Source organism: Canis lupus, chromosome 14 (assembly GCF_011100685.1).
Source record: "Canis lupus familiaris isolate Mischka breed German Shepherd chromosome 14, alternate assembly UU_Cfam_GSD_1.0, whole genome shotgun sequence".
Lineage (NCBI taxonomy): Eukaryota > Metazoa > Chordata > Mammalia > Carnivora > Canidae > Canis > Canis lupus.
In genome coordinates this window covers 49,120,878-49,126,071 of record NC_049235.1, presented here as the reverse complement: position 1 = coordinate 49,126,071, position 5,194 = coordinate 49,120,878, and the positions used below count along the sequence as shown (strand labels likewise).

Below are 5,194 nucleotides of genomic sequence, written 5' to 3'. Positions count from 1 at the left end.
GATTTAAATACTGAAAGTTTAAACAGGTAAGGAAATGACTGATTAAATTTTACAAGTTTGTGGTAAATATGACAACTCAGATTACGCTATTGATGTTTAGCTATTCCTGCTGGTAGTAGCTAAGTATGAAGTCTAACTTCTTAGAAACTACTCCTAGAACAAGGCAATACAGTCTACTTTGACTAACATAGTCAAAGAAGTGCCATCTGTTTTTATACAGGACAACTATACAATCCATCTAAAGAAACCATTCCAAAATATTCAGATAAAGGTCTGTATATTTATTTTTTCAATAAATACTCAATGGGGAGCTTCAATGTTCTCGACATTCTAGAAGCAAGAGATTCAATAATGAAGCTGCCTTCATAGTTTCCTTCCATTCTAATGAAAAATAGAGACAAAAACACTTGATGTGGAATATAAGAGGTAAATGTTCTGAAGAAAAATAAGGGAGTAAAGAAATGAAGAAGAGAAAAAATGTAAGTAATAGCCTATATATTATTAAATATTAGCTGAGTTAGATTGATATTTTCCAAAGTGACTAGAGAAAGCCTGTTTAGGAGGAAGACTCTGGAGCAACAACATGAATGTAAATATCTTGGGGAAGAGTATTCCAGACAGATAGAATAGCATCTTTCAAGGTCCTGAGGCAAGATATTAGAAAGGAATCCTAAACTATAAACCAGGCTAATGCTAATTAAAAAGAGAATTCCACGTAGTTTTATATCCTTCCTCTCTCTAATTGGGTTTTGACAACAATGTTTTAAAAGACTGGAGAAGTAATCAAAAATAAAATAAATAAATAAATAAATAAATACATAAATACATAAATAACTGAAAAAATAACAATCATCCAAGGATCAGCTTCTAGTTAGGCCAATATATGGTTAGGCCAATATATGTTTCCTGAGTTTTGAGGAAAAGGATTCTTACAGGTAATTAATCACTAAATAGCTTTAAATCATCCTTGGCAATTTTCTCTAATCATATGAAATTGCTTTGTGTAGTAGTCAATAATAGAGCGCATGTCTTGAATTATGCTTCTTATATAAAATACAGTTTGAGGAAATGATAACTCAATTGTTTCTAAGCTAAAAGAATTTGAAATACGTCTCAAAACCTTTATCCATAATTTCAAAGTAATAAAGTAATCCCTATCCTGAGATAAACAAAAAAAAATAGTACTAATTTAAGTTAATAGTTTGGCAAAGATGAGGGCTCATTACTGAGGAAGGATTCTGTATAGATGTTCAACTTGACCTATGAGAAATTATGAGGGAAATGAGGCCTAATTGTGGTGGAGGTACTGATGGATGCTCTGTGAAGAGAGAAAGCCTATCATGTATATACCACAGCAGAACTCTCAAGGTTTTATGAAGAATTCAGCAATAACTAAAAAATGGTCTTCTTTGATAAATTAGTTGATCAGCTCAAATAAAAAATCTCGGCCTGGCATTTCTGCTAGTCGACAAATAATTAGTTTACCCCCAAAATGTACAAACAAGATTTTTTGTTCTCAGGTTAACCATGGTTGGTTTTTTCTTTTCTCTTTTTAGTTACCCTCACCTTCCTCTCTTTTAATCCTGATTTTTCTTTGTCTCTTGATTTAGTCTACCACTCTCTGTAACATTTGAACGTACAATTTTCATTCAAAATAATTTTTAAAGTGAACAACACCAAGCTAAATGTCTCCAAGTTATACCTTGGTTTATTTAGGCTTTGAAAGACTCTTCTTAATCTAGATTGATCCTTCCAGAATCTAATGAACGTTACTAAATCTCTTCCCTCCAAAATGCAATGCATCCATACATATCAAATTCTACACAGATCCGCATGGTTCCTGAAGCACCCCTTGCTCTAAGTATGCTAAGGGAAGACCCCCTGAGTGATATTGAGTTATAAACTTCCTTCATGCCATCCACAAAAAGCTTTAGATCCATTCACAGTTCAGATAATACAAACCGACTCGTGAAGTCATCTACAAATATTAGCCCCTCCCAGTTCTACTTTAACATGAAGCCATACAAAGGGCACAATGTCTCTCTATCTGTCGTGAGCCTGTCTTAAATACCTGATAAAACCTGCTTCCTTAGAGAATATGATATGTTTAAATTGTTATGTGAGCCAATTAATCCTTTGAGTAGGTTTTATTGATCAGCTTATGACATTGTTAAGATAGTTTTACCTAATAGTTCTGGCTTCCTATGGGATTTTGCCAAATAATAAAGTCAATATTATCAGCTCTGTTTCTTTAATCAAGTCTCATTGTGGCATATCTACTCTCTGTTTCACATAATTAGAATTGCTTCTTTCAGACAATGTCATATGTGAAGCCCATGTCGTATTATCAAAGCCCAAGAAATTCTCCAAAGAAAAGACAAGACCCTGACTACACCTCAGCAGTCTTTTCTTTTACTGTTTTGCCTTTCCATTTTAGCAAATAATCAGCTTGATGGTGAGATATTTATAAAATTTACACTGGAAACCATCATTTCACATGGTCAATAATATCATTGTATCTTACTGACGAAGTTCAATAAACTGGCATTGAATCTACATTGTGAGTACATGCCCATGTTAAAGTTGAGATTATATATCAACTCTAAAAATGCTTGGTAAAGTGAGTAGCTTGAGTGCCTTCTTATGCTGGTAAAGAATCCTATTTGTTGAAATCAAGTAAATGCTCAATCAATAATCAATATGTGTGTGTTCTGAATGCTTTTTATGGTCAGACTGACACCAGCCCTCTTCCTGCATAGGTATTCCGCATCCTCAATGCCTAATTAGAAATAGTTGGGATGACCACACTACCAAAAGCCTACAACTAGCTCAATCAGCAAAGCTAAATGTGGAGGGGTTTCAGCATGTCTCATGACAGCTTTTATCTCTACTACCATTCTAAGAATAACTGTATGGCAAACAATCTTAAAAGATAAAGACAGGGTCGCCCCTCTGGAGAAGACAGCAGATTTTTTTTTAGCGACAAGAATTAAAAAAAATAAAATTAAAATTAAAAGCTCCCTTTGGAACAAATTTTGGCAAACTGGCTAGCATCTTCTTTGTAAGAATGAGGCTCAGGAATCCTCAGCTGTGACACAGACCTGCTGTGTGCATGCCATTTAACTAAGCCAGTTTATATCCCTCCACAGGACTTGGGGGACAAGGGGAACCTTTAAGAATATGGAGCTCAAGCTTCATGCTGTGCCAGGAGTAATAAATCCCTTGTCTCTGATCCAAGAATGTCGTATATTCTGCCCACATTCTAAACCTGTGGCAAACTAACTGGTTAGTTTGCAAACAAGGTAAAATCCCAGGCCCTTCACAGGTCTTGACACTAAGCTACATAAGCAAAAACAACTGGGATAGAAAATAATATCCAGGGATTTCTGCATCTGGCCTAGATAGGGTAATGAGCCAAATTATCCCCATGCCTAAAATAACTGTAACACTGAAAATAATAAATGAAAACGATGCTTTTAAGACGTTCGGACATCAGGCAATGTAGCACAGGGCAAGGAATAGTCTGTATTCCCAACAGCCAGAATGTAAAACTCATAATTGATAGAGGGTAGAAGAGTATTGCCTCCATATCGGGGTAAAATTATCCCTAGATCAGAGATTATTCTGGACCCACCAATGCCTCAAAGGATCAAATTGTTTCCAAGTTCACTTAACTGCGTCCTAGAACAAAGCTCAAGAATACTTATAAGAATAGAAGAATATACAGCATCCACCAAGGTAACATTTATCATGTCTGGCATCAAAAGTCACTATGCCTGGGAGGGTGCCTGCAGGGGGAGAAAAAAAAGTCACCATACATGCAAAGAAGCAGAAAAATGAAGATATCCAGGGATATTCTTTTTGTTCAAATTGTGGTTCCCAGAAACCAGCAGATTCAGTGTCATCTGGGAGCTTGTTAGAAATGCAGAAAAACTGAGGCCCCACCTCTGTTCTACTGAATCAGAATCTGCATTTTAATAAGATCCCCTAGGAGTTTAAATGCACATTAAAATTTGAGACACCGAAGTAAAACTTAAAGTCCAGGGAGTCTCTCAGAGTGACTTAGAGGAACTACTTGTTCAGAGATTTCTATGACAAATATGGGGAAAAGAATATTTATTCCAGATTTCAGATATTTTCTTTCCTAAAAATACCATAAGGTAGTGCATGCACTACTTTTAACAAATTAAATTCTATAATAAGCATATTAAATGAAAAGCAAAGATCCAAGCCATTTTTCTAGTCTGAAGTCTGGCTTTCAAAAGTGACAACTTTTAAACTCTTGGTTGTGGCTCTTCTAGTAGTTAGTTCTTTAATGCTTAAAAACATACACTAGGGATCCCTGGGTGGCGCAGCGGTTTGGCGCCTGCCTTTGGCCCAGGGCGTGATCCTGGAAACCCCGGATCGAATCCCACGTCAGGCTCCCGGTGCATGGAGCCTGCTTCTCCCTCTGCCTATGTCTCTGCCTCTCTCTCTCTCTCTCTCTCTCTCTCTCTCTATGTGACTATCATAAATAAATAAAATTAAAAAAAATTAAAAAAAAAAAAAACATACACTAAAATCTCCTGATCTGTCAAATCTGACTTTGGTATGAAATATAAAGATTTAGCCTAACTCTAGTTCTATTCCTCTATCTCGTCTCCCCTAATTTTTGACTGGCATTATACATTCTTATTATAAGTTGACTCTTCATTTCTACTGGACACTTATGTAATTTTAAACAATAAATATAGAGAGTTATAATATTCTCTTTCATGAATTTGTGTCAGTATTTCTGTATTCTCCAGTCTGTAGGGTCAAGATATTGGCACCTTCTCTTATCTGGCAGCTGTATCTTCACCTTTTTATTGAGAAGACTGATAACATTTACATTCTATTCTGTTTATTAAAGTTTACAATGCCTTGTTGATAAACTGGTTATTAGAATTGAAAATGCACTAGTGGTACTTCCATTATTATATGCACACATATAAAATTTACTGAAAGCTTAGAAGTGTATTAGCATTCTGTACTTGTTAGTATTCAGGTCATATGGCTTCTTTTATATCCCACTAATTTCTCAAAAGCTGCCAATTTGTTCATTTGCTTCATATTTGGATTATGGCCTTCCTACAGAGGTTTCCGTGTGCATGTGTGTTTTCTTGAGTTCCAGTTTGCTTTTATTTTCTCATGTTGAAAAAAGTAATATGTCTTC

At 35.4% G+C, this 5,194-nt stretch overlaps 1 long non-coding RNA gene across 1 annotated transcript; it reads left to right on the top strand.

The window, feature by feature from the left end:
• The first annotated feature begins 340 nt into the window (after positions 1-340).
• LOC111098827 lies at positions 341-2,558 on the top strand. The gene is made up of 2 exons (XR_005369707.1): positions 341-479; positions 2,316-2,558. It is a non-coding gene; the product is annotated as an uncharacterized LOC111098827 (long non-coding RNA).
• Positions 2,559-5,194: the final 2,636 nt, after the last annotated feature.